The sequence below is a fragment of the Pimephales promelas genome, chromosome 3 (genome assembly GCF_988280905.1).
Source record: "Pimephales promelas chromosome 3, fPimPro1.hap1.1, whole genome shotgun sequence".
NCBI classification, from domain to species: Eukaryota; Metazoa; Chordata; class Actinopteri; order Cypriniformes; family Leuciscidae; genus Pimephales; species Pimephales promelas.
In genome coordinates, this window is record NC_142771.1 from 44,772,801 (window position 1) to 44,790,197 (window position 17,397).

General features: G+C 47.2%; 89 non-coding genes across 89 annotated transcripts; all 89 read left to right on the forward strand.

The window, feature by feature from the left end:
* The first annotated feature begins 31 nt into the window (after positions 1 to 31).
* On the forward strand, positions 32 to 150 carry LOC148982629 (5S ribosomal RNA). The gene has a single exon (XR_016159954.1). It is a non-coding gene; the product is annotated as a 5S ribosomal RNA (ribosomal RNA).
* A 63-nt stretch (positions 151 to 213) lies between these two features.
* LOC148982630 (5S ribosomal RNA) lies at positions 214 to 332 on the forward strand. The gene has a single exon (XR_016162639.1). It is a non-coding gene; the product is annotated as a 5S ribosomal RNA (ribosomal RNA).
* Positions 333 to 395: 63 nt separating this feature from the next.
* On the forward strand, positions 396 to 514 carry LOC148982631 (5S ribosomal RNA). Its single transcript, XR_016159965.1, has one exon. It is a non-coding gene; the product is annotated as a 5S ribosomal RNA (ribosomal RNA).
* Positions 515 to 577: 63 nt separating this feature from the next.
* LOC148982632 (5S ribosomal RNA) lies at positions 578 to 696 on the forward strand. Its single transcript, XR_016159976.1, has one exon. It is a non-coding gene; the product is annotated as a 5S ribosomal RNA (ribosomal RNA).
* A 63-nt stretch (positions 697 to 759) lies between these two features.
* LOC148982633 (5S ribosomal RNA) lies at positions 760 to 878 on the forward strand. The gene has a single exon (XR_016160991.1). It is a non-coding gene; the product is annotated as a 5S ribosomal RNA (ribosomal RNA).
* A 63-nt stretch (positions 879 to 941) lies between these two features.
* On the forward strand, positions 942 to 1,060 carry LOC148982634 (5S ribosomal RNA). Its single transcript, XR_016159988.1, has one exon. It is a non-coding gene; the product is annotated as a 5S ribosomal RNA (ribosomal RNA).
* A 63-nt stretch (positions 1,061 to 1,123) lies between these two features.
* On the forward strand, positions 1,124 to 1,242 carry LOC148982635 (5S ribosomal RNA). Its single transcript, XR_016159999.1, has one exon. It is a non-coding gene; the product is annotated as a 5S ribosomal RNA (ribosomal RNA).
* Positions 1,243 to 1,305: 63 nt separating this feature from the next.
* On the forward strand, positions 1,306 to 1,424 carry LOC148982636 (5S ribosomal RNA). Its single transcript, XR_016160010.1, has one exon. It is a non-coding gene; the product is annotated as a 5S ribosomal RNA (ribosomal RNA).
* A 63-nt stretch (positions 1,425 to 1,487) lies between these two features.
* On the forward strand, positions 1,488 to 1,606 carry LOC148982637 (5S ribosomal RNA). The gene has a single exon (XR_016160021.1). It is a non-coding gene; the product is annotated as a 5S ribosomal RNA (ribosomal RNA).
* A 63-nt stretch (positions 1,607 to 1,669) lies between these two features.
* Positions 1,670 to 1,788, forward strand: LOC148982638 (5S ribosomal RNA). Its single transcript, XR_016160032.1, has one exon. It is a non-coding gene; the product is annotated as a 5S ribosomal RNA (ribosomal RNA).
* Positions 1,789 to 1,959: 171 nt separating this feature from the next.
* Positions 1,960 to 2,078, forward strand: LOC148982639 (5S ribosomal RNA). Its single transcript, XR_016160043.1, has one exon. It is a non-coding gene; the product is annotated as a 5S ribosomal RNA (ribosomal RNA).
* Positions 2,079 to 2,141: 63 nt separating this feature from the next.
* Positions 2,142 to 2,260, forward strand: LOC148982640 (5S ribosomal RNA). The gene has a single exon (XR_016160054.1). It is a non-coding gene; the product is annotated as a 5S ribosomal RNA (ribosomal RNA).
* A 63-nt stretch (positions 2,261 to 2,323) lies between these two features.
* On the forward strand, positions 2,324 to 2,442 carry LOC148982641 (5S ribosomal RNA). Its single transcript, XR_016160065.1, has one exon. It is a non-coding gene; the product is annotated as a 5S ribosomal RNA (ribosomal RNA).
* Positions 2,443 to 2,505: 63 nt separating this feature from the next.
* LOC148982642 (5S ribosomal RNA) lies at positions 2,506 to 2,624 on the forward strand. The gene has a single exon (XR_016160076.1). It is a non-coding gene; the product is annotated as a 5S ribosomal RNA (ribosomal RNA).
* Positions 2,625 to 2,687: 63 nt separating this feature from the next.
* Positions 2,688 to 2,806, forward strand: LOC148982643 (5S ribosomal RNA). The gene has a single exon (XR_016160087.1). It is a non-coding gene; the product is annotated as a 5S ribosomal RNA (ribosomal RNA).
* A 63-nt stretch (positions 2,807 to 2,869) lies between these two features.
* Positions 2,870 to 2,988, forward strand: LOC148982644 (5S ribosomal RNA). The gene has a single exon (XR_016160099.1). It is a non-coding gene; the product is annotated as a 5S ribosomal RNA (ribosomal RNA).
* Positions 2,989 to 3,051: 63 nt separating this feature from the next.
* Positions 3,052 to 3,170, forward strand: LOC148982645 (5S ribosomal RNA). Its single transcript, XR_016160110.1, has one exon. It is a non-coding gene; the product is annotated as a 5S ribosomal RNA (ribosomal RNA).
* Positions 3,171 to 3,342: 172 nt separating this feature from the next.
* Positions 3,343 to 3,461, forward strand: LOC148982646 (5S ribosomal RNA). Its single transcript, XR_016160121.1, has one exon. It is a non-coding gene; the product is annotated as a 5S ribosomal RNA (ribosomal RNA).
* A 63-nt stretch (positions 3,462 to 3,524) lies between these two features.
* On the forward strand, positions 3,525 to 3,643 carry LOC148982647 (5S ribosomal RNA). The gene has a single exon (XR_016160132.1). It is a non-coding gene; the product is annotated as a 5S ribosomal RNA (ribosomal RNA).
* A 63-nt stretch (positions 3,644 to 3,706) lies between these two features.
* LOC148982648 (5S ribosomal RNA) lies at positions 3,707 to 3,825 on the forward strand. The gene has a single exon (XR_016162641.1). It is a non-coding gene; the product is annotated as a 5S ribosomal RNA (ribosomal RNA).
* A 63-nt stretch (positions 3,826 to 3,888) lies between these two features.
* Positions 3,889 to 4,007, forward strand: LOC148982649 (5S ribosomal RNA). The gene has a single exon (XR_016162244.1). It is a non-coding gene; the product is annotated as a 5S ribosomal RNA (ribosomal RNA).
* A 63-nt stretch (positions 4,008 to 4,070) lies between these two features.
* On the forward strand, positions 4,071 to 4,189 carry LOC148982650 (5S ribosomal RNA). Its single transcript, XR_016160143.1, has one exon. It is a non-coding gene; the product is annotated as a 5S ribosomal RNA (ribosomal RNA).
* A 63-nt stretch (positions 4,190 to 4,252) lies between these two features.
* LOC148982651 (5S ribosomal RNA) lies at positions 4,253 to 4,371 on the forward strand. The gene has a single exon (XR_016160154.1). It is a non-coding gene; the product is annotated as a 5S ribosomal RNA (ribosomal RNA).
* A 63-nt stretch (positions 4,372 to 4,434) lies between these two features.
* Positions 4,435 to 4,553, forward strand: LOC148982652 (5S ribosomal RNA). The gene has a single exon (XR_016160165.1). It is a non-coding gene; the product is annotated as a 5S ribosomal RNA (ribosomal RNA).
* A 63-nt stretch (positions 4,554 to 4,616) lies between these two features.
* Positions 4,617 to 4,735, forward strand: LOC148982653 (5S ribosomal RNA). The gene has a single exon (XR_016160176.1). It is a non-coding gene; the product is annotated as a 5S ribosomal RNA (ribosomal RNA).
* A 170-nt stretch (positions 4,736 to 4,905) lies between these two features.
* Positions 4,906 to 5,024, forward strand: LOC148982654 (5S ribosomal RNA). Its single transcript, XR_016160187.1, has one exon. It is a non-coding gene; the product is annotated as a 5S ribosomal RNA (ribosomal RNA).
* A 63-nt stretch (positions 5,025 to 5,087) lies between these two features.
* Positions 5,088 to 5,206, forward strand: LOC148982655 (5S ribosomal RNA). Its single transcript, XR_016160198.1, has one exon. It is a non-coding gene; the product is annotated as a 5S ribosomal RNA (ribosomal RNA).
* A 63-nt stretch (positions 5,207 to 5,269) lies between these two features.
* On the forward strand, positions 5,270 to 5,388 carry LOC148982656 (5S ribosomal RNA). Its single transcript, XR_016162642.1, has one exon. It is a non-coding gene; the product is annotated as a 5S ribosomal RNA (ribosomal RNA).
* Positions 5,389 to 5,451: 63 nt separating this feature from the next.
* Positions 5,452 to 5,570, forward strand: LOC148982657 (5S ribosomal RNA). The gene has a single exon (XR_016160210.1). It is a non-coding gene; the product is annotated as a 5S ribosomal RNA (ribosomal RNA).
* A 63-nt stretch (positions 5,571 to 5,633) lies between these two features.
* LOC148982658 (5S ribosomal RNA) lies at positions 5,634 to 5,752 on the forward strand. Its single transcript, XR_016162643.1, has one exon. It is a non-coding gene; the product is annotated as a 5S ribosomal RNA (ribosomal RNA).
* Positions 5,753 to 5,815: 63 nt separating this feature from the next.
* Positions 5,816 to 5,934, forward strand: LOC148982659 (5S ribosomal RNA). Its single transcript, XR_016160221.1, has one exon. It is a non-coding gene; the product is annotated as a 5S ribosomal RNA (ribosomal RNA).
* Positions 5,935 to 5,997: 63 nt separating this feature from the next.
* On the forward strand, positions 5,998 to 6,116 carry LOC148982660 (5S ribosomal RNA). The gene has a single exon (XR_016160232.1). It is a non-coding gene; the product is annotated as a 5S ribosomal RNA (ribosomal RNA).
* Positions 6,117 to 6,179: 63 nt separating this feature from the next.
* LOC148982661 (5S ribosomal RNA) lies at positions 6,180 to 6,298 on the forward strand. Its single transcript, XR_016160243.1, has one exon. It is a non-coding gene; the product is annotated as a 5S ribosomal RNA (ribosomal RNA).
* A 63-nt stretch (positions 6,299 to 6,361) lies between these two features.
* Positions 6,362 to 6,480, forward strand: LOC148982662 (5S ribosomal RNA). Its single transcript, XR_016160253.1, has one exon. It is a non-coding gene; the product is annotated as a 5S ribosomal RNA (ribosomal RNA).
* A 63-nt stretch (positions 6,481 to 6,543) lies between these two features.
* On the forward strand, positions 6,544 to 6,662 carry LOC148982663 (5S ribosomal RNA). Its single transcript, XR_016160264.1, has one exon. It is a non-coding gene; the product is annotated as a 5S ribosomal RNA (ribosomal RNA).
* A 63-nt stretch (positions 6,663 to 6,725) lies between these two features.
* LOC148982664 (5S ribosomal RNA) lies at positions 6,726 to 6,844 on the forward strand. The gene has a single exon (XR_016160275.1). It is a non-coding gene; the product is annotated as a 5S ribosomal RNA (ribosomal RNA).
* Positions 6,845 to 7,015: 171 nt separating this feature from the next.
* LOC148982665 (5S ribosomal RNA) lies at positions 7,016 to 7,134 on the forward strand. Its single transcript, XR_016160288.1, has one exon. It is a non-coding gene; the product is annotated as a 5S ribosomal RNA (ribosomal RNA).
* Positions 7,135 to 7,197: 63 nt separating this feature from the next.
* On the forward strand, positions 7,198 to 7,316 carry LOC148982666 (5S ribosomal RNA). The gene has a single exon (XR_016160299.1). It is a non-coding gene; the product is annotated as a 5S ribosomal RNA (ribosomal RNA).
* Positions 7,317 to 7,379: 63 nt separating this feature from the next.
* LOC148982667 (5S ribosomal RNA) lies at positions 7,380 to 7,498 on the forward strand. The gene has a single exon (XR_016162644.1). It is a non-coding gene; the product is annotated as a 5S ribosomal RNA (ribosomal RNA).
* Positions 7,499 to 7,561: 63 nt separating this feature from the next.
* On the forward strand, positions 7,562 to 7,680 carry LOC148982668 (5S ribosomal RNA). Its single transcript, XR_016162245.1, has one exon. It is a non-coding gene; the product is annotated as a 5S ribosomal RNA (ribosomal RNA).
* A 63-nt stretch (positions 7,681 to 7,743) lies between these two features.
* On the forward strand, positions 7,744 to 7,862 carry LOC148982669 (5S ribosomal RNA). Its single transcript, XR_016160310.1, has one exon. It is a non-coding gene; the product is annotated as a 5S ribosomal RNA (ribosomal RNA).
* Positions 7,863 to 7,925: 63 nt separating this feature from the next.
* Positions 7,926 to 8,044, forward strand: LOC148982670 (5S ribosomal RNA). Its single transcript, XR_016160322.1, has one exon. It is a non-coding gene; the product is annotated as a 5S ribosomal RNA (ribosomal RNA).
* A 63-nt stretch (positions 8,045 to 8,107) lies between these two features.
* Positions 8,108 to 8,226, forward strand: LOC148982671 (5S ribosomal RNA). The gene has a single exon (XR_016160333.1). It is a non-coding gene; the product is annotated as a 5S ribosomal RNA (ribosomal RNA).
* A 63-nt stretch (positions 8,227 to 8,289) lies between these two features.
* Positions 8,290 to 8,408, forward strand: LOC148982672 (5S ribosomal RNA). The gene has a single exon (XR_016160344.1). It is a non-coding gene; the product is annotated as a 5S ribosomal RNA (ribosomal RNA).
* A 171-nt stretch (positions 8,409 to 8,579) lies between these two features.
* LOC148982673 (5S ribosomal RNA) lies at positions 8,580 to 8,698 on the forward strand. The gene has a single exon (XR_016160355.1). It is a non-coding gene; the product is annotated as a 5S ribosomal RNA (ribosomal RNA).
* A 63-nt stretch (positions 8,699 to 8,761) lies between these two features.
* Positions 8,762 to 8,880, forward strand: LOC148982674 (5S ribosomal RNA). The gene has a single exon (XR_016160366.1). It is a non-coding gene; the product is annotated as a 5S ribosomal RNA (ribosomal RNA).
* A 63-nt stretch (positions 8,881 to 8,943) lies between these two features.
* Positions 8,944 to 9,062, forward strand: LOC148982675 (5S ribosomal RNA). The gene has a single exon (XR_016162645.1). It is a non-coding gene; the product is annotated as a 5S ribosomal RNA (ribosomal RNA).
* A 63-nt stretch (positions 9,063 to 9,125) lies between these two features.
* Positions 9,126 to 9,244, forward strand: LOC148982676 (5S ribosomal RNA). Its single transcript, XR_016160378.1, has one exon. It is a non-coding gene; the product is annotated as a 5S ribosomal RNA (ribosomal RNA).
* Positions 9,245 to 9,307: 63 nt separating this feature from the next.
* Positions 9,308 to 9,426, forward strand: LOC148982677 (5S ribosomal RNA). The gene has a single exon (XR_016162646.1). It is a non-coding gene; the product is annotated as a 5S ribosomal RNA (ribosomal RNA).
* A 63-nt stretch (positions 9,427 to 9,489) lies between these two features.
* LOC148982678 (5S ribosomal RNA) lies at positions 9,490 to 9,608 on the forward strand. Its single transcript, XR_016160389.1, has one exon. It is a non-coding gene; the product is annotated as a 5S ribosomal RNA (ribosomal RNA).
* A 171-nt stretch (positions 9,609 to 9,779) lies between these two features.
* On the forward strand, positions 9,780 to 9,898 carry LOC148982679 (5S ribosomal RNA). The gene has a single exon (XR_016160399.1). It is a non-coding gene; the product is annotated as a 5S ribosomal RNA (ribosomal RNA).
* Positions 9,899 to 9,961: 63 nt separating this feature from the next.
* On the forward strand, positions 9,962 to 10,080 carry LOC148982680 (5S ribosomal RNA). The gene has a single exon (XR_016160410.1). It is a non-coding gene; the product is annotated as a 5S ribosomal RNA (ribosomal RNA).
* A 63-nt stretch (positions 10,081 to 10,143) lies between these two features.
* Positions 10,144 to 10,262, forward strand: LOC148982681 (5S ribosomal RNA). Its single transcript, XR_016162647.1, has one exon. It is a non-coding gene; the product is annotated as a 5S ribosomal RNA (ribosomal RNA).
* Positions 10,263 to 10,325: 63 nt separating this feature from the next.
* Positions 10,326 to 10,444, forward strand: LOC148982682 (5S ribosomal RNA). Its single transcript, XR_016160421.1, has one exon. It is a non-coding gene; the product is annotated as a 5S ribosomal RNA (ribosomal RNA).
* A 63-nt stretch (positions 10,445 to 10,507) lies between these two features.
* On the forward strand, positions 10,508 to 10,626 carry LOC148982683 (5S ribosomal RNA). The gene has a single exon (XR_016160433.1). It is a non-coding gene; the product is annotated as a 5S ribosomal RNA (ribosomal RNA).
* Positions 10,627 to 10,689: 63 nt separating this feature from the next.
* LOC148982684 (5S ribosomal RNA) lies at positions 10,690 to 10,808 on the forward strand. Its single transcript, XR_016160993.1, has one exon. It is a non-coding gene; the product is annotated as a 5S ribosomal RNA (ribosomal RNA).
* A 63-nt stretch (positions 10,809 to 10,871) lies between these two features.
* LOC148982685 (5S ribosomal RNA) lies at positions 10,872 to 10,990 on the forward strand. The gene has a single exon (XR_016160444.1). It is a non-coding gene; the product is annotated as a 5S ribosomal RNA (ribosomal RNA).
* Positions 10,991 to 11,053: 63 nt separating this feature from the next.
* On the forward strand, positions 11,054 to 11,172 carry LOC148982686 (5S ribosomal RNA). Its single transcript, XR_016160455.1, has one exon. It is a non-coding gene; the product is annotated as a 5S ribosomal RNA (ribosomal RNA).
* Positions 11,173 to 11,235: 63 nt separating this feature from the next.
* Positions 11,236 to 11,354, forward strand: LOC148982687 (5S ribosomal RNA). The gene has a single exon (XR_016160467.1). It is a non-coding gene; the product is annotated as a 5S ribosomal RNA (ribosomal RNA).
* A 63-nt stretch (positions 11,355 to 11,417) lies between these two features.
* Positions 11,418 to 11,536, forward strand: LOC148982688 (5S ribosomal RNA). The gene has a single exon (XR_016160478.1). It is a non-coding gene; the product is annotated as a 5S ribosomal RNA (ribosomal RNA).
* A 63-nt stretch (positions 11,537 to 11,599) lies between these two features.
* On the forward strand, positions 11,600 to 11,718 carry LOC148982689 (5S ribosomal RNA). Its single transcript, XR_016160489.1, has one exon. It is a non-coding gene; the product is annotated as a 5S ribosomal RNA (ribosomal RNA).
* A 172-nt stretch (positions 11,719 to 11,890) lies between these two features.
* On the forward strand, positions 11,891 to 12,009 carry LOC148982690 (5S ribosomal RNA). Its single transcript, XR_016160500.1, has one exon. It is a non-coding gene; the product is annotated as a 5S ribosomal RNA (ribosomal RNA).
* A 63-nt stretch (positions 12,010 to 12,072) lies between these two features.
* LOC148982691 (5S ribosomal RNA) lies at positions 12,073 to 12,191 on the forward strand. Its single transcript, XR_016160511.1, has one exon. It is a non-coding gene; the product is annotated as a 5S ribosomal RNA (ribosomal RNA).
* Positions 12,192 to 12,254: 63 nt separating this feature from the next.
* On the forward strand, positions 12,255 to 12,373 carry LOC148982692 (5S ribosomal RNA). The gene has a single exon (XR_016163121.1). It is a non-coding gene; the product is annotated as a 5S ribosomal RNA (ribosomal RNA).
* A 63-nt stretch (positions 12,374 to 12,436) lies between these two features.
* LOC148982693 (5S ribosomal RNA) lies at positions 12,437 to 12,555 on the forward strand. The gene has a single exon (XR_016160522.1). It is a non-coding gene; the product is annotated as a 5S ribosomal RNA (ribosomal RNA).
* A 63-nt stretch (positions 12,556 to 12,618) lies between these two features.
* On the forward strand, positions 12,619 to 12,737 carry LOC148982694 (5S ribosomal RNA). The gene has a single exon (XR_016160533.1). It is a non-coding gene; the product is annotated as a 5S ribosomal RNA (ribosomal RNA).
* A 63-nt stretch (positions 12,738 to 12,800) lies between these two features.
* On the forward strand, positions 12,801 to 12,919 carry LOC148982695 (5S ribosomal RNA). The gene has a single exon (XR_016160545.1). It is a non-coding gene; the product is annotated as a 5S ribosomal RNA (ribosomal RNA).
* Positions 12,920 to 13,089: 170 nt separating this feature from the next.
* LOC148982696 (5S ribosomal RNA) lies at positions 13,090 to 13,208 on the forward strand. Its single transcript, XR_016160556.1, has one exon. It is a non-coding gene; the product is annotated as a 5S ribosomal RNA (ribosomal RNA).
* Positions 13,209 to 13,271: 63 nt separating this feature from the next.
* Positions 13,272 to 13,390, forward strand: LOC148982697 (5S ribosomal RNA). The gene has a single exon (XR_016163112.1). It is a non-coding gene; the product is annotated as a 5S ribosomal RNA (ribosomal RNA).
* A 63-nt stretch (positions 13,391 to 13,453) lies between these two features.
* LOC148982698 (5S ribosomal RNA) lies at positions 13,454 to 13,572 on the forward strand. Its single transcript, XR_016162648.1, has one exon. It is a non-coding gene; the product is annotated as a 5S ribosomal RNA (ribosomal RNA).
* A 63-nt stretch (positions 13,573 to 13,635) lies between these two features.
* Positions 13,636 to 13,754, forward strand: LOC148982699 (5S ribosomal RNA). Its single transcript, XR_016160567.1, has one exon. It is a non-coding gene; the product is annotated as a 5S ribosomal RNA (ribosomal RNA).
* Positions 13,755 to 13,925: 171 nt separating this feature from the next.
* On the forward strand, positions 13,926 to 14,044 carry LOC148982700 (5S ribosomal RNA). Its single transcript, XR_016160578.1, has one exon. It is a non-coding gene; the product is annotated as a 5S ribosomal RNA (ribosomal RNA).
* Positions 14,045 to 14,107: 63 nt separating this feature from the next.
* LOC148982701 (5S ribosomal RNA) lies at positions 14,108 to 14,226 on the forward strand. The gene has a single exon (XR_016160589.1). It is a non-coding gene; the product is annotated as a 5S ribosomal RNA (ribosomal RNA).
* Positions 14,227 to 14,289: 63 nt separating this feature from the next.
* LOC148982702 (5S ribosomal RNA) lies at positions 14,290 to 14,408 on the forward strand. The gene has a single exon (XR_016162649.1). It is a non-coding gene; the product is annotated as a 5S ribosomal RNA (ribosomal RNA).
* A 63-nt stretch (positions 14,409 to 14,471) lies between these two features.
* On the forward strand, positions 14,472 to 14,590 carry LOC148982703 (5S ribosomal RNA). The gene has a single exon (XR_016160601.1). It is a non-coding gene; the product is annotated as a 5S ribosomal RNA (ribosomal RNA).
* A 63-nt stretch (positions 14,591 to 14,653) lies between these two features.
* Positions 14,654 to 14,772, forward strand: LOC148982704 (5S ribosomal RNA). The gene has a single exon (XR_016160613.1). It is a non-coding gene; the product is annotated as a 5S ribosomal RNA (ribosomal RNA).
* A 63-nt stretch (positions 14,773 to 14,835) lies between these two features.
* On the forward strand, positions 14,836 to 14,954 carry LOC148982705 (5S ribosomal RNA). Its single transcript, XR_016160624.1, has one exon. It is a non-coding gene; the product is annotated as a 5S ribosomal RNA (ribosomal RNA).
* A 63-nt stretch (positions 14,955 to 15,017) lies between these two features.
* LOC148982706 (5S ribosomal RNA) lies at positions 15,018 to 15,136 on the forward strand. Its single transcript, XR_016162262.1, has one exon. It is a non-coding gene; the product is annotated as a 5S ribosomal RNA (ribosomal RNA).
* Positions 15,137 to 15,199: 63 nt separating this feature from the next.
* Positions 15,200 to 15,318, forward strand: LOC148982707 (5S ribosomal RNA). Its single transcript, XR_016162606.1, has one exon. It is a non-coding gene; the product is annotated as a 5S ribosomal RNA (ribosomal RNA).
* A 172-nt stretch (positions 15,319 to 15,490) lies between these two features.
* Positions 15,491 to 15,609, forward strand: LOC148982708 (5S ribosomal RNA). Its single transcript, XR_016160635.1, has one exon. It is a non-coding gene; the product is annotated as a 5S ribosomal RNA (ribosomal RNA).
* A 63-nt stretch (positions 15,610 to 15,672) lies between these two features.
* Positions 15,673 to 15,791, forward strand: LOC148982709 (5S ribosomal RNA). Its single transcript, XR_016160646.1, has one exon. It is a non-coding gene; the product is annotated as a 5S ribosomal RNA (ribosomal RNA).
* A 63-nt stretch (positions 15,792 to 15,854) lies between these two features.
* On the forward strand, positions 15,855 to 15,973 carry LOC148982710 (5S ribosomal RNA). The gene has a single exon (XR_016162650.1). It is a non-coding gene; the product is annotated as a 5S ribosomal RNA (ribosomal RNA).
* A 63-nt stretch (positions 15,974 to 16,036) lies between these two features.
* Positions 16,037 to 16,155, forward strand: LOC148982711 (5S ribosomal RNA). The gene has a single exon (XR_016160658.1). It is a non-coding gene; the product is annotated as a 5S ribosomal RNA (ribosomal RNA).
* Positions 16,156 to 16,325: 170 nt separating this feature from the next.
* On the forward strand, positions 16,326 to 16,444 carry LOC148982712 (5S ribosomal RNA). The gene has a single exon (XR_016162030.1). It is a non-coding gene; the product is annotated as a 5S ribosomal RNA (ribosomal RNA).
* A 63-nt stretch (positions 16,445 to 16,507) lies between these two features.
* Positions 16,508 to 16,626, forward strand: LOC148982713 (5S ribosomal RNA). Its single transcript, XR_016163122.1, has one exon. It is a non-coding gene; the product is annotated as a 5S ribosomal RNA (ribosomal RNA).
* Positions 16,627 to 16,689: 63 nt separating this feature from the next.
* Positions 16,690 to 16,808, forward strand: LOC148982714 (5S ribosomal RNA). Its single transcript, XR_016162652.1, has one exon. It is a non-coding gene; the product is annotated as a 5S ribosomal RNA (ribosomal RNA).
* Positions 16,809 to 16,871: 63 nt separating this feature from the next.
* On the forward strand, positions 16,872 to 16,990 carry LOC148982715 (5S ribosomal RNA). Its single transcript, XR_016160669.1, has one exon. It is a non-coding gene; the product is annotated as a 5S ribosomal RNA (ribosomal RNA).
* Positions 16,991 to 17,053: 63 nt separating this feature from the next.
* LOC148982716 (5S ribosomal RNA) lies at positions 17,054 to 17,172 on the forward strand. Its single transcript, XR_016160680.1, has one exon. It is a non-coding gene; the product is annotated as a 5S ribosomal RNA (ribosomal RNA).
* A 63-nt stretch (positions 17,173 to 17,235) lies between these two features.
* LOC148982717 (5S ribosomal RNA) lies at positions 17,236 to 17,354 on the forward strand. The gene has a single exon (XR_016160994.1). It is a non-coding gene; the product is annotated as a 5S ribosomal RNA (ribosomal RNA).
* Positions 17,355 to 17,397: the final 43 nt, after the last annotated feature.

Consider the following 17,397-nt stretch of genomic DNA (forward strand, 5'->3'; position numbering starts at 1 on the left):
TTCAAATAGCCCAATTTTGGCAGCAGATTTCGCTTACGGCCATACCACCTTGAGAACGCCCGAACTCGTCTGATCTCGGAAGCTAAGCAGGGTCGGGCCTGGTTAGTACTTGGATGGGAGACCGCCTGGGAATACCAGGTGCTGTAAGCTTTATGTAGTTTACTACCCTAATGTTCTAACCATTCAAATAGCCCAATTTTGGCAGCAGATTTCGCTTACGACCATACCACCTTGAGAACGCCCGAACTCGTCTGATCTCGGAAGCTAAGCAGGGTCGGGCCTGGTTAGTACTTGGATGGGAGACCGCCTGGGAATACCAGGTGCTGTAAGCTTTATGTAGTTTACTACCCTAATGTTCTAACCATTCAAATAGCCCAATTTTGGCAGCAGATTTCGCTTACGGCCATACCACCTTGAGAACGCCCGAACTCGTCTGATCTCGGAAGCTAAGCAGGGTCGGGCCTGGTTAGTACTTGGATGGGAGACCGCCTGGGAATACCAGGTGCTGTAAGCTTTATATAGTTTACTACCCTAATGTTCTAACCATTCAAATAGCCCAATTTTGGCAGCAGATTTCGCTTACGGCCATACCACCTTGAGAACGCCCGAACTCGTCTGATCTCGGAAGCTAAGCAGGGTCGGGCCTGGTTAGTACTTGGATGGGAGACCGCCTGGGAATACCAGGTGCTGTAAGCTTTATATAGTTTACTACCCTAATGTTCTAACCATTCAAATAGCCCAATTTTGGCAGCAGATTTCGCTTACGGCCATACCACCTTGAGAACGCCCGAACTCGTCTGGTCTCGGAAGCTAAGCAGGGTCGGGCCTGGTTAGTACTTGGATGGGAGACCGCCTGGGAATACCAGGTGCTGTAAGCTTTATATAGTTTACTACCCTAATGTTCTAACCATTCAAATAGCCCAATTTTGGCAGCAGATTTCGCTTACGGCCATACCACCTTGAGAACGCCCGAACTCGTCTGATCTCGGAAGCTAAGCAGGGTCGGGCCTGGTTAGTACTTGGATGGGAGACCGCCTGGGAATACCAGGTGCTGTAAGCTTTATATAGTTTACTACCCTAATGTTCTAACCATTCAAATAGCCCAATTTTGGCAGCAGATTTCGCTTACGGCCATACCACCTTGAGAACGCCCGAACTCGTCTGATCTCGGAAGCTAAGCAGGGTCGGGCCTGGTTAGTACTTGGATGGGAGACCGCCTGGGAATACCAGGTGCTGTAAGCTTTATATAGTTTACTACCCTAATGTTTTAACTATTCAAATAGCCCAATTTTGGCAGCAGATTTCGCTTACGGCCATACCACCTTGAGAACGCCCGAACTCGTCTGATCTCGGAAGCTAAGCAGGGTCGGGCCTGGTTAGTACTTGGATGGGAGACCGCCTGGGAATACCAGGTGCTGTAAGCTTTATATAGTTTACTACCCTAATGTTCTAACCATTCAAATAGCCCAATTTTGGCAGCAGATTTCGCTTACGGCCATACCACCTTGAGAACGCCCGAACTCGTCTGATCTCGGAAGCTAAGCAGGGTCGGGCCTGGTTAGTACTTGGATGGGAGACCGCCTGGGAATACCAGGTGCTGTAAGCTTTATATAGTTTACTACCCTAATGTTTTAACTATTCAAATAGCCCAATTTTGGCAGCAGATTTCGCTTACGGCCATACCACCTTGAGAACGCCCGAACTCGTCTGATCTCGGAAGCTAAGCAGGGTCGGGCCTGGTTAGTACTTGGATGGGAGACCGCCTGGGAATACCAGGTGCTGTAAGCTTTATTGTTTAAAAAAAAAAAAAAAAAAAAAGAGTCAATGAAATGTTTCAAAAATCCTAAATTGTCTTTTTTCCCCTCAAAATTCCTGAAATAGTCTCTCAGTTTCTTCAGAAAGCCTGAAAGAGTCTCTTTTTTTTCTTCTTCAAATAGCCCAATTTTGGCTGCAGATTTCGCTTACGGCCATACCACCTTGAGAACGCCCGAACTCGTCTGATCTCGGAAGCTAAGCAGGGTCGGGCCTGGTTAGTACTTGGATGGGAGACCGCCTGGGAATACCAGGTGCTGTAAGCTTTATGTAGTTTACTACCCTAATGTTCTAACCATTCAAATAGCCCAATTTTGGCAGCAGATTTCGCTTACGGCCATACCACCTTGAGAACGCCCGAACTCGTCTGATCTCGGAAGCTAAGCAGGGTCGGGCCTGGTTAGTACTTGGATGGGAGACCGCCTGGGAATACCAGGTGCTGTAAGCTTTATATAGTTTACTACCCTAATGTTCTAACCATTCAAATAGCCCAATTTTGGCAGCAGATTTCGCTTACGGCCATACCACCTTGAGAACGCCCGAACTCGTCTGATCTCGGAAGCTAAGCAGGGTCGGGCCTGGTTAGTACTTGGATGGGAGACCGCCTGGGAATACCAGGTGCTGTAAGCTTTATATAGTTTACTACCCTAATGTTTTAACTATTCAAATAGCCCAATTTTGGCAGCAGATTTCGCTTACGGCCATACCACCTTGAGAACGCCCGAACTCGTCTGATCTCGGAAGCTAAGCAGGGTCGGGCCTGGTTAGTACTTGGATGGGAGACCGCCTGGGAATACCAGGTGCTGTAAGCTTTATATAGTTTACTACCCTAATGTTCTAACCATTCAAATAGCCCAATTTTGGCAGCAGATTTCGCTTACGGCCATACCACCTTGAGAACGCCCGAACTCGTCTGATCTCGGAAGCTAAGCAGGGTCGGGCCTGGTTAGTACTTGGATGGGAGACCGCCTGGGAATACCAGGTGCTGTAAGCTTTATATAGTTTACTACCCTAATGTTTTAACTATTCAAATAGCCCAATTTTGGCAGCAGATTTCGCTTACGGCCATACCACCTTGAGAACGCCCGAACTCGTCTGATCTCGGAAGCTAAGCAGGGTCGGGCCTGGTTAGTACTTGGATGGGAGACCGCCTGGGAATACCAGGTGCTGTAAGCTTTATGTAGTTTACTACCCTAATGTTCTAACCATTCAAATAGCCCAATTTTGGCAGCAGATTTCGCTTACGGCCATACCACCTTGAGAACGCCCGAACTCGTCTGATCTCGGAAGCTAAGCAGGGTCGGGCCTGGTTAGTACTTGGATGGGAGACCGCCTGGGAATACCAGGTGCTGTAAGCTTTATTGTTTAAAAAAAAAAAAAAAAAAAAAAGAGTCAATGAAATGTTTCAAAAATCCTAAATTGTCTTTTTTCCCCTCAAAATTCCTGAAATAGTCTCTCAGTTTCTTCAGAAAGCCTGAAAGAGTCTCTTTTTTTTCTTCTTCAAATAGCCCAATTTTGGCTGCAGATTTCGCTTACGGCCATACCACCTTGAGAACGCCCGAACTCGTCTGATCTCGGAAGCTAAGCAGGGTCGGGCCTGGTTAGTACTTGGATGGGAGACCGCCTGGGAATACCAGGTGCTGTAAGCTTTATGTAGTTTACTACCCTAATGTTCTAACCATTCAAATAGCCCAATTTTGGCAGCAGATTTCGCTTACGGCCATACCACCTTGAGAACGCCCGAACTCGTCTGATCTCGGAAGCTAAGCAGGGTCGGGCCTGGTTAGTACTTGGATGGGAGACCGCCTGGGAATACCAGGTGCTGTAAGCTTTATGTAGTTTACTACCCTAATGTTCTAACCATTCAAATAGCCCAATTTTGGCAGGAGATTTCGCTTACGACCATACCACCTTGAGAACGCCCGAACTCGTCTGATCTCGGAAGCTAAGCAGGGTCGGGCCTGGTTAGTACTTGGATGGGAGACCGCCTGGGAATACCAGGTGCTGTAAGCTTTATGTAGTTTACTACCCTAATGTTCTAACCATTCAAATAGCCCAATTTTGGCAGCAGATTTCGCTTACGGCCATACCACCTTGAGAACGCCCGAACTCGTCTGATCTCGGAAGCTAAGCAGGGTCGGGCCTGGTTAGTACTTGGATGGGAGACCGCCTGGGAATACCAGGTGCTGTAAACTTTATATAGTTTACTACCCTAATGTTCTAACCATTGAAATAGCCCAATTTTGGCAGCAGATTTCGCTTACGGCCATACCACCTTGAGAACGCCCGAACTCGTCTGATCTCGGAAGCTAAGCAGGGTCGGGCCTGGTTAGTACTTGGATGGGAGACCGCCTGGGAATACCAGGTGCTGTAAGCTTTATATAGTTTACTACCCTAATGTTTTAACTATTCAAATAGCCCAATTTTGGCAGCAGATTTCGCTTACGGCCATACCACCTTGAGAACGCCCGAACTCGTCTGATCTCGGAAGCTAAGCAGGGTCGGGCCTGGTTAGTACTTGGATGGGAGACCGCCTGGGAATACCAGGTGCTGTAAGCTTTATATAGTTTACTACCCTAATGTTCTAACCATTCAAATAGCCCAATTTTGGCAGCAGATTTCGCTTACGGCCATACCACCTTGAGAACGCCCGAACTCGTCTGATCTCGGAAGCTAAGCAGGGTCGGGCCTGGTTAGTACTTGGATGGGAGACCGCCTGGGAATACCAGGTGCTGTAAGCTTTATATAGTTTACTACCCTAATGTTTTAACTATTCAAATAGCCCAATTTTGGCAGCAGATTTCGCTTACGGCCATACCACCTTGAGAACGCCCGAACTCGTCTGATCTCGGAAGCTAAGCAGGGTCGGGCCTGGTTAGTACTTGGATGGGAGACCGCCTGGGAATACCAGGTGCTGTAAGCTTTATTGTTTAAAAAAAAAAAAAAAAAAAAGAGTCAATGAAATGTTTCAAAAATCCTAAATTGTCTTTTTTCCCCTCAAAATTCCTGAAATAGTCTCTCAGTTTCTTCAGAAAGCCTGAAAGAGTCTCTTTTTTTTCTTCTTCAAATAGCCCAATTTTGGCTGCAGATTTCGCTTACGGCCATACCACCTTGAGAACGCCCGAACTCGTCTGATCTCGGAAGCTAAGCAGGGTCGGGCCTGGTTAGTACTTGGATGGGAGACCGCCTGGGAATACCAGGTGCTGTAAGCTTTATGTAGTTTACTACCCTAATGTTCTAACCATTCAAATAGCCCAATTTTGGCAGCAGATTTCGCTTACGGCCATACCACCTTGAGAACGCCCGAACTCGTCTGATCTCGGAAGCTAAGCAGGGTCGGGCCTGGTTAGTACTTGGATGGGAGACCGCCTGGGAATACCAGGTGCTGTAAGCTTTATGTAGTTTACTACCCTAATGTTCTAACCATTCAAATAGCCCAATTTTGGCAGCAGATTTCGCTTACGACCATACCACCTTGAGAACGCCCGAACTCGTCTGATCTCGGAAGCTAAGCAGGGTCGGGCCTGGTTAGTACTTGGATGGGAGACCGCCTGGGAATACCAGGTGCTGTAAGCTTTATGTAGTTTACTACCCTAATGTTCTAACCATTCAAATAGCCCAATTTTGGCAGCAGATTTCGCTTACGGCCATACCACCTTGAGAACGCCCGAACTCGTCTGATCTCGGAAGCTAAGCAGGGTCGGGCCTGGTTAGTACTTGGATGGGAGACCGCCTGGGAATACCAGGTGCTGTAAGCTTTATATAGTTTACTACCCTAATGTTCTAACCATTCAAATAGCCCAATTTTGGCAGCAGATTTCGCTTACGACCATACCACCTTGAGAACGCCCGAACTCGTCTGATCTCGGAAGCTAAGCAGGGTCGGGCCTGGTTAGTACTTGGATGGGAGACCGCCTGGGAATACCAGGTGCTGTAAGCTTTATATAGTTTACTACCCTAATGTTTTAACTATTCAAATAGCCCAATTTTGGCAGCAGATTTCGCTTACGGCCATACCACCTTGAGAACGCCCGAACTCGTCTGATCTCGGAAGCTAAGCAGGGTCGGGCCTGGTTAGTACTTGGATGGGAGACCGCCTGGGAATACCAGGTGCTGTAAGCTTTATATAGTTTACTACCCTAATGTTCTAACCATTCAAATAGCCCAATTTTGGCAGCAGATTTCGCTTACGGCCATACCACCTTGAGAACGCCCGAACTCGTCTGATCTCGGAAGCTAAGCAGGGTCGGGCCTGGTTAGTACTTGGATGGGAGACCGCCTGGGAATACCAGGTGCTGTAAGCTTTATATAGTTTACTACCCTAATGTTTTAACTATTCAAATAGCCCAATTTTGGCAGCAGATTTCGCTTACGGCCATACCACCTTGAGAACGCCCGAACTCGTCTGATCTCGGAAGCTAAGCAGGGTCGGGCCTGGTTAGTACTTGGATGGGAGACCGCCTGGGAATACCAGGTGCTGTAAGCTTTATATAGTTTACTACCCTAATGTTCTAACCATTCAAATAGCCCAATTTTGGCAGCAGATTTCGCTTACGGCCATACCACCTTGAGAACGCCCGAACTCGTCTGATCTCGGAAGCTAAGCAGGGTCGGGCCTGGTTAGTACTTGGATGGGAGACCGCCTGGGAATACCAGGTGCTGTAAGCTTTATATAGTTTACTACCCTAATGTTTTAACTATTCAAATAGCCCAATTTTGGCAGCAGATTTCGCTTACGGCCATACCACCTTGAGAACGCCCGAACTCGTCTGATCTCGGAAGCTAAGCAGGGTCGGGCCTGGTTAGTACTTGGATGGGAGACCGCCTGGGAATACCAGGTGCTGTAAGCTTTATGTAGTTTACTACCCTAATGTTCTAACCATTCAAATAGCCCAATTTTGGCAGCAGATTTCGCTTACGGCCATACCACCTTGAGAACGCCCGAACTCGTCTGATCTCGGAAGCTAAGCAGGGTCGGGCCTGGTTAGTACTTGGATGGGAGACCGCCTGGGAATACCAGGTGCTGTAAGCTTTATTGTTTAAAAAAAAAAAAAAAAAAAAAGAGTCAATGAAATGTTTCAAAAATCCTAAATTGTCTTTTTTCCCCTCAAAATTCCTGAAATAGTCTCTCAGTTTCTTCAGAAAGCCTGAAAGAGTCTCTTTTTTTTCTTCTTCAAATAGCCCAATTTTGGCTGCAGATTTCGCTTACGGCCATACCACCTTGAGAACGCCCGAACTCGTCTGATCTCGGAAGCTAAGCAGGGTCGGGCCTGGTTAGTACTTGGATGGGAGACCGCCTGGGAATACCAGGTGCTGTAAGCTTTATGTAGTTTACTACCCTAATGTTCTAACCATTCAAATAGCCCAATTTTGGCAGCAGATTTCGCTTACGGCCATACCACCTTGAGAACGCCCGAACTCGTCTGATCTCGGAAGCTAAGCAGGGTCGGGCCTGGTTAGTACTTGGATGGGAGACCGCCTGGGAATACCAGGTGCTGTAAGCTTTATGTAGTTTACTACCCTAATGTTCTAACCATTCAAATAGCCCAATTTTGGCAGGAGATTTCGCTTACGACCATACCACCTTGAGAACGCCCGAACTCGTCTGATCTCGGAAGCTAAGCAGGGTCGGGCCTGGTTAGTACTTGGATGGGAGACCGCCTGGGAATACCAGGTGCTGTAAGCTTTATGTAGTTTACTACCCTAATGTTCTAACCATTCAAATAGCCCAATTTTGGCAGCAGATTTCGCTTACGGCCATACCACCTTGAGAACGCCCGAACTCGTCTGATCTCGGAAGCTAAGCAGGGTCGGGCCTGGTTAGTACTTGGATGGGAGACCGCCTGGGAATACCAGGTGCTGTAAACTTTATATAGTTTACTACCCTAATGTTCTAACCATTGAAATAGCCCAATTTTGGCAGCAGATTTCGCTTACGGCCATACCACCTTGAGAACGCCCGAACTCGTCTGATCTCGGAAGCTAAGCAGGGTCGGGCCTGGTTAGTACTTGGATGGGAGACCGCCTGGGAATACCAGGTGCTGTAAGCTTTATATAGTTTACTACCCTAATGTTTTAACTATTCAAATAGCCCAATTTTGGCAGCAGATTTCGCTTACGGCCATACCACCTTGAGAACGCCCGAACTCGTCTGATCTCGGAAGCTAAGCAGGGTCGGGCCTGGTTAGTACTTGGATGGGAGACCGCCTGGGAATACCAGGTGCTGTAAGCTTTATATAGTTTACTACCCTAATGTTCTAACCATTCAAATAGCCCAATTTTGGCAGCAGATTTCGCTTACGGCCATACCACCTTGAGAACGCCCGAACTCGTCTGATCTCGGAAGCTAAGCAGGGTCGGGCCTGGTTAGTACTTGGATGGGAGACCGCCTGGGAATACCAGGTGCTGTAAGCTTTATATAGTTTACTACCCTAATGTTTTAACTATTCAAATAGCCCAATTTTGGCAGCAGATTTCGCTTACGGCCATACCACCTTGAGAACGCCCGAACTCGTCTGATCTCGGAAGCTAAGCAGGGTCGGGCCTGGTTAGTACTTGGATGGGAGACCGCCTGGGAATACCAGGTGCTGTAAGCTTTATTGTTTAAAAAAAAAAAAAAAAAAAAAGAGTCAATGAAATGTTTCAAAAATCCTAAATTGTCTTTTTTCCCCTCAAAATTCCTGAAATAGTCTCTCAGTTTCTTCAGAAAGCCTGAAAGAGTCTCTTTTTTTTCTTCTTCAAATAGCCCAATTTTGGCTGCAGATTTCGCTTACGGCCATACCACCTTGAGAACGCCCGAACTCGTCTGATCTCGGAAGCTAAGCAGGGTCGGGCCTGGTTAGTACTTGGATGGGAGACCGCCTGGGAATACCAGGTGCTGTAAGCTTTATGTAGTTTACTACCCTAATGTTCTAACCATTCAAATAGCCCAATTTTGGCAGCAGATTTCGCTTACGGCCATACCACCTTGAGAACGCCCGAACTCGTCTGATCTCGGAAGCTAAGCAGGGTCGGGCCTGGTTAGTACTTGGATGGGAGACCGCCTGGGAATACCAGGTGCTGTAAGCTTTATGTAGTTTACTACCCTAATGTTCTAACCATTCAAATAGCCCAATTTTGGCAGCAGATTTCGCTTACGACCATACCACCTTGAGAACGCCCGAACTCGTCTGATCTCGGAAGCTAAGCAGGGTCGGGCCTGGTTAGTACTTGGATGGGAGACCGCCTGGGAATACCAGGTGCTGTAAGCTTTATGTAGTTTACTACCCTAATGTTCTAACCATTCAAATAGCCCAATTTTGGCAGCAGATTTCGCTTACGGCCATACCACCTTGAGAACGCCCGAACTCGTCTGATCTCGGAAGCTAAGCAGGGTCGGGCCTGGTTAGTACTTGGATGGGAGACCGCCTGGGAATACCAGGTGCTGTAAGCTTTATATAGTTTACTACCCTAATGTTCTAACCATTCAAATAGCCCAATTTTGGCAGCAGATTTCGCTTACGACCATACCACCTTGAGAACGCCCGAACTCGTCTGATCTCGGAAGCTAAGCAGGGTCGGGCCTGGTTAGTACTTGGATGGGAGACCGCCTGGGAATACCAGGTGCTGTAAGCTTTATATAGTTTACTACCCTAATGTTTTAACTATTCAAATAGCCCAATTTTGGCAGCAGATTTCGCTTACGGCCATACCACCTTGAGAACGCCCGAACTCGTCTGATCTCGGAAGCTAAGCAGGGTCGGGCCTGGTTAGTACTTGGATGGGAGACCGCCTGGGAATACCAGGTGCTGTAAGCTTTATTGTTTAAAAAAAAAAAAAAAAAAAAAGAGTCAATGAAATGTTTCAAAAATCCTAAATTGTCTTTTTTCCCCTCAAAATTCCTGAAATAGTCTCTCAGTTTCTTCAGAAAGCCTGAAAGAGTCTCTTTTTTTTCTTCTTCAAATAGCCCAATTTTGGCTGCAGATTTCGCTTACGGCCATACCACCTTGAGAACGCCCGAACTCGTCTGATCTCGGAAGCTAAGCAGGGTCGGGCCTGGTTAGTACTTGGATGGGAGACCGCCTGGGAATACCAGGTGCTGTAAGCTTTATGTAGTTTACTACCCTAATGTTCTAACCATTCAAATAGCCCAATTTTGGCAGCAGATTTCGCTTACGGCCATACCACCTTGAGAACGCCCGAACTCGTCTGATCTCGGAAGCTAAGCAGGGTCGGGCCTGGTTAGTACTTGGATGGGAGACCGCCTGGGAATACCAGGTGCTGTAAGCTTTATGTAGTTTACTACCCTAATGTTCTAACCATTCAAATAGCCCAATTTTGGCAGCAGATTTCGCTTACGACCATACCACCTTGAGAACGCCCGAACTCGTCTGATCTCGGAAGCTAAGCAGGGTCGGGCCTGGTTAGTACTTGGATGGGAGACCGCCTGGGAATACCAGGTGCTGTAAGCTTTATGTAGTTTACTACCCTAATGTTCTAACCATTCAAATAGCCCAATTTTGGCAGCAGATTTCGCTTACGGCCATACCACCTTGAGAACGCCCGAACTCGTCTGATCTCGGAAGCTAAGCAGGGTCGGGCCTGGTTAGTACTTGGATGGGAGACCGCCTGGGAATACCAGGTGCTGTAAGCTTTATATAGTTTACTACCCTAATGTTCTAACCATTCAAATAGCCCAATTTTGGCAGCAGATTTCGCTTACGGCCATACCACCTTGAGAACGCCCGAACTCGTCTGATCTCGGAAGCTAAGCAGGGTCGGGCCTGGTTAGTACTTGGATGGGAGACCGCCTGGGAATACCAGGTGCTGTAAGCTTTATATAGTTTACTACCCTAATGTTCTAACCATTCAAATAGCCCAATTTTGGCAGCAGATTTCGCTTACGGCCATACCACCTTGAGAACGCCCGAACTCGTCTGGTCTCGGAAGCTAAGCAGGGTCGGGCCTGGTTAGTACTTGGATGGGAGACCGCCTGGGAATACCAGGTGCTGTAAGCTTTATATAGTTTACTACCCTAATGTTCTAACCATTCAAATAGCCCAATTTTGGCAGCAGATTTCGCTTACGGCCATACCACCTTGAGAACGCCCGAACTCGTCTGATCTCGGAAGCTAAGCAGGGTCGGGCCTGGTTAGTACTTGGATGGGAGACCGCCTGGGAATACCAGGTGCTGTAAGCTTTATATAGTTTACTACCCTAATGTTCTAACCATTCAAATAGCCCAATTTTGGCAGCAGATTTCGCTTACGGCCATACCACCTTGAGAACGCCCGAACTCGTCTGATCTCGGAAGCTAAGCAGGGTCGGGCCTGGTTAGTACTTGGATGGGAGACCGCCTGGGAATACCAGGTGCTGTAAGCTTTATATAGTTTACTACCCTAATGTTTTAACTATTCAAATAGCCCAATTTTGGCAGCAGATTTCGCTTACGGCCATACCACCTTGAGAACGCCCGAACTCGTCTGATCTCGGAAGCTAAGCAGGGTCGGGCCTGGTTAGTACTTGGATGGGAGACCGCCTGGGAATACCAGGTGCTGTAAGCTTTATATAGTTTACTACCCTAATGTTCTAACCATTCAAATAGCCCAATTTTGGCAGCAGATTTCGCTTACGGCCATACCACCTTGAGAACGCCCGAACTCGTCTGATCTCGGAAGCTAAGCAGGGTCGGGCCTGGTTAGTACTTGGATGGGAGACCGCCTGGGAATACCAGGTGCTGTAAGCTTTATATAGTTTACTACCCTAATGTTTTAACTATTCAAATAGCCCAATTTTGGCAGCAGATTTCGCTTACGGCCATACCACCTTGAGAACGCCCGAACTCGTCTGATCTCGGAAGCTAAGCAGGGTCGGGCCTGGTTAGTACTTGGATGGGAGACCGCCTGGGAATACCAGGTGCTGTAAGCTTTATTGTTTAAAAAAAAAAAAAAAAAAAAAAGAGTCAATGAAATGTTTCAAAAATCCTAAATTGTCTTTTTTCCCCTCAAAATTCCTGAAATAGTCTCTCAGTTTCTTCAGAAAGCCTGAAAGAGTCTCTTTTTTTTCTTCTTCAAATAGCCCAATTTTGGCTGCAGATTTCGCTTACGGCCATACCACCTTGAGAACGCCCGAACTCGTCTGATCTCGGAAGCTAAGCAGGGTCGGGCCTGGTTAGTACTTGGATGGGAGACCGCCTGGGAATACCAGGTGCTGTAAGCTTTATGTAGTTTACTACCCTAATGTTCTAACCATTCAAATAGCCCAATTTTGGCAGCAGATTTCGCTTACGGCCATACCACCTTGAGAACGCCCGAACTCGTCTGATCTCGGAAGCTAAGCAGGGTCGGGCCTGGTTAGTACTTGGATGGGAGACCGCCTGGGAATACCAGGTGCTGTAAGCTTTATATAGTTTACTACCCTAATGTTCTAACCATTCAAATAGCCCAATTTTGGCAGCAGATTTCGCTTACGGCCATACCACCTTGAGAACGCCCGAACTCGTCTGATCTCGGAAGCTAAGAAGGGTCGGGCCTGGTTAGTACTTGGATGGGAGACCGCCTGGGAATACCAGGTGCTGTAAGCTTTATATAGTTTACTACCCTAATGTTTTAACTATTCAAATAGCCCAATTTTGGCAGCAGATTTCGCTTACGGCCATACCACCTTGAGAACGCCCGAACTCGTCTGATCTCGGAAGCTAAGCAGGGTCGGGCCTGGTTAGTACTTGGATGGGAGACCGCCTGGGAATACCAGGTGCTGTAAGCTTTATATAGTTTACTACCCTAATGTTCTAACCATTCAAATAGCCCAATTTTGGCAGCAGATTTCGCTTACGGCCATACCACCTTGAGAACGCCCGAACTCGTCTGATCTCGGAAGCTAAGCAGGGTCGGGCCTGGTTAGTACTTGGATGGGAGACCGCCTGGGAATACCAGGTGCTGTAAGCTTTATATAGTTTACTACCCTAATGTTTTAACTATTCAAATAGCCCAATTTTGGCAGCAGATTTCGCTTACGGCCATACCACCTTGAGAACGCCCGAACTCGTCTGATCTCGGAAGCTAAGCAGGGTCGGGCCTGGTTAGTACTTGGATGGGAGACCGCCTGGGAATACCAGGTGCTGTAAGCTTTATTGTTTAAAAAAAAAAAAAAAAAAAAGAGTCAATGAAATGTTTCAAAAATCCTAAATTGTCTTTTTTCCCCTCAAAATTCCTGAAATAGTCTCTCAGTTTCTTCAGAAAGCCTGAAAGAGTCTCTTTTTTTTCTTCTTCAAATAGCCCAATTTTGGCTGCAGATTTCGCTTACGGCCATACCACCTTGAGAACGCCCGAACTCGTCTGATCTCGGAAGCTAAGCAGGGTCGGGCCTGGTTAGTACTTGGATGGGAGACCGCCTGGGAATACCAGGTGCTGTAAGCTTTATGTAGTTTACTACCCTAATGTTCTAACCATTCAAATAGCCCAATTTTGGCAGCAGATTTCGCTTACGGCCATACCACCTTGAGAACGCCCGAACTAGTCTGATCTCGGAAGCTAAGCAGGGTCGGGCCTGGTTAGTACTTGGATGGGAGACCGCCTGGGAATACCAGGTGCTGTAAGCTTTATGTAGTTTACTACCCTAATGTTCTAACCATTCAAATAGCCCAATTTTGGCAGGAGATTTCGCTTACGACCATACCACCTTGAGAACGCCCGAACTCGTCTGATCTCGGAAGCTAAGCAGGGTCGGGCCTGGTTAGTACTTGGATGGGAGACCGCCTGGGAATACCAGGTGCTGTAAGCTTTATGTAGTTTACTACCCTAATGTTCTAACCATTCAAATAGCCCAATTTTGGCAGCAGATTTCGCTTACGGCCATACCACCTTGAGAACGCCCGAACTCGTCTGATCTCGGAAGCTAAGCAGGGTCGGGCCTGGTTAGTACTTGGATGGGAGACCGCCTGGGAATACCAGGTGCTGTAAGCTTTATTGTTTAAAAAAAAAAAAAAAAAAAAAGAGTCAATGAAATGTTTCAAAAATCCTAAATTGTCTTTTTTCCCCTCAAAATTCCTGAAATAGTCTCTCAGTTTCTTCAGAAAGCCTGAAAGAGTCTCTTTTTTTTCTTCTTCAAATAGCCCAATTTTGGCTGCAGATTTCGCTTACGGCCATACCACCTTGAGAACGCCCGAACTCGTCTGATCTCGGAAGCTAAGCAGGGTCGGGCCTGGTTAGTACTTGGATGGGAGACCGCCTGGGAATACCAGGTGCTGTAAGCTTTATGTAGTTTACTACCCTAATGTTCTAACCATTCAAATAGCCCAATTTTGGCAGCAGATTTCGCTTACGGCCATACCACCTTGAGAACGCCCGAACTCGTCTGATCTCGGAAGCTAAGCAGGGTCGGGCCTGGTTAGTACTTGGATGGGAGACCGCCTGGGAATACCAGGTGCTGTAAGCTTTATGTAGTTTACTACCCTAATGTTCTAACCATTCAAATAGCCCAATTTTGGCAGGAGATTTCGCTTACGACCATACCACCTTGAGAACGCCCGAACTCGTCTGATCTCGGAAGCTAAGCAGGGTCGGGCCTGGTTAGTACTTGGATGGGAGACCGCCTGGGAATACCAGGTGCTGTAAGCTTTATGTAGTTTACTACCCTAATGTTCTAACCATTCAAATAGCCCAATTTTGGCAGCAGATTTCGCTTACGGCCATACCACCTTGAGAACGCCCGAACTCGTCTGATCTCGGAAGCTAAGCAGGGTCGGGCCTGGTTAGTACTTGGATGGGAGACCGCCTGGGAATACCAGGTGCTGTAAGCTTTATATAGTTTACTACCCTAATGTTCTAACCATTCAAATAGCCCAATTTTGGCAGCAGATTTCGCTTACGGCCATACCACCTTGAGAACGCCCGAACTCGTCTGATCTCGGAAGCTAAGCAGGGTCGGGCCTGGTTAGTACTTGGATGGGAGACCGCCTGGGAATACCAGGTGCTGTAAGCTTTATATAGTTTACTACCCTAATGTTTTAACTATTCAAATAGCCCAATTTTGGCAGCAGATTTCGCTTACGGCCATACCACCTTGAGAACGCCCGAACTCGTCTGATCTCGGAAGCTAAGCAGGGTCGGGCCTGGTTAGTACTTGGATGGGAGACCGCCTGGGAATACCAGGTGCTGTAAGCTTTATATAGTTTACTACCCTAATGTTCTAACCATTCAAATAGCCCAATTTTGGCAGCAGATTTCGCTTACGGCCATACCACCTTGAGAACGCCCGAACTCGTCTGATCTCGGAAGCTAAGCAGGGTCGGGCCTGGTTAGTACTTGGATGGGAGACCGCCTGGGAATAGCAGGTGCTGTAAGCTTTATATAGTTTACTACCCTAATGTTTCAACTATTCAAATAGCCCAATTTTGGCAGCAGATTTCGCTTACGGCCATACCACCTTGAGAACGCCCGAACTCGTCTGATCTCGGAAGCTAGGCAGGGTCGGGCCTGGTTAGTACTTGGATGGGTGACCGCCTGGGAATACCAGGTGCTGTAAGCTTTATTGTTTAAAAAAAAAAAAAAAAAAAAAAGAGTCAATGAAATGTTTCAAAAATCCTAAATTGTCTTTTTTCCCCTCAAAATTCCTGAAATAGTCTCTCAGTTTCTTCAGAAAGCCTGAAAGAGTCTCTTTTTTTTCTTCTTCAAATAGCCCAATTTTGCCTGCAGATTTCGCTTACGGCCATACCACCTTGAGAACGCCCGAACTCGTCTGATCTCGGAAGCTAAGCAGGGTCGGGCCTGGTTAGTACTTGGATGGGAGACCGCCTGGGAATACCAGGTGCTGTAAGCTTTATGTAGTTTACTACCCTAATGTTCTAACCATTCAAATAGCCCAATTTTGGCAGCAGATTTCGCTTACGGCCATACCACCTTGAGAACGCCCGAACTCGTCTGATCTCGGAAGCTAAGCAGGGTCGGGCCTGGTTAGTACTTGGATGGGAGACCGCCTGGGAATACCAGGTGCTGTAAGCTTTATGTAGTTTACTACCCTAATGTTCTAACCATTCAAATAGCCCAATTTTGGCAGGAGATTTCGCTTACGACCATACCACCTTGAGAACGCCCGAACTCGTCTGATCTCGGAAGCTAAGCAGGGTCGGGCCTGGTTAGTACTTGGATGGGAGACCGCCTGGGAATACCAGGTGCTGTAAGCTTTATGTAGTTTACTACCCTAATGTTCTAACCATTCAAATAGCCCAATTTTGGCAGCAGATTTCGCTTACGGCCATACCACCTTGAGAACGCCCGAACTCGTCTGATCTCGGAAGCTAAGCAGGGTCGGGCCTGGTTAGTACTTGGATGGGAGACCGCCTGGGAATACCAGGTGCTGTAAGCTTTATTGTTTAAAAAAAAAAAAAAAAAAAAGAGTCAATGAAATGTTTCAAAAATCCTAAATTGTCTTTTTTCCCCTCAAAATTCCTGAAATAGTCTCTCAGTTTCTTCAGAAAGCCTGAAAGAGTCTCTTTTTTTTCTTCTTCAAATAGCCCAATTTTGGCTGCAGATTTCGCTTACGGCCATACCACCTTGAGAACGCCCGAACTCGTCTGATCTCGGATGCTAAGCAGGGTCGGGCCTGGTTAGTACTTGGATGGGAGACCGCCTGGGAATACCAGGTGCTGTAAGCTTTATGTAGTTTACTACCCTAATGTTCTAACCATTCAAATAGCCCAATTTTGGCAGCAGATTTCGCTTACGGCCATACCACCTTGAGAACGCCCGAACTCGTCTGATCTCGGAAGCTAAGAAGGGTCGGGCCTGGTTAGTACTTGGATGGGAGACCGCCTGGGAATACCAGGTGCTGTAAGCTTTATGTAGTTTACTACCCTAATGTTCTAACCATTCAAATAGCCCAATTTTGGCAGGAGATTTCGCTTACGACCATACCACCTTGAGAACGCCCGAACTCGTCTGATCTCGGAAGCTAAGCAGGGTCGGGCCTGGTTAGTACTTGGATGGGAGACCGCCTGGGAATACCAGGTGCTGTAAGCTTTATGTAGTTTACTACCCTAATGTTCTAACCATTCAAATAGCCCAATTTTGGCAGCAGATTTCGCTTACGGCCATACCACCTTGAGAACGCCCGAACTCGTCTGATCTCGGAAGCTAAGCAGGGTCGGGCCTGGTTAGTACTTGGATGGGAGACCGCCTGGGAATACCAGGTGCTGTAAGCTTTATATAGTTTACTACCCTAATGTTCTAACCATTCAAATAGCCCAATTTTGGCAACAGATTTCGCTTACGGCCATACCACCTTGAGAACGCCCGAACTCGTCTGATCTCGGAAGCTAAGCAGGGTCGGGCCTGGTTAGTACTTGGATGGGAGACCGCCTGGGAATACCAGGTGCTGTAAGCTTTATATAGTTTACTACCCTAATGTTCTAACCATTCAAATAGCCCAATTTTGGCAGCAGATTTCGCTTACGGCCATACCACCTTGAGAACGCCCGAACTCGTCTGGTCTCGGAAGCTAAGCAGGGTCGGGCCTGGTTAGTACTTGGATGGGAGACCGCCTGGGAATACCAGGTGCTGTAAGCTTTATGTAGTTTACTACCCTAATGTTCTAACCATTCAAATAGCC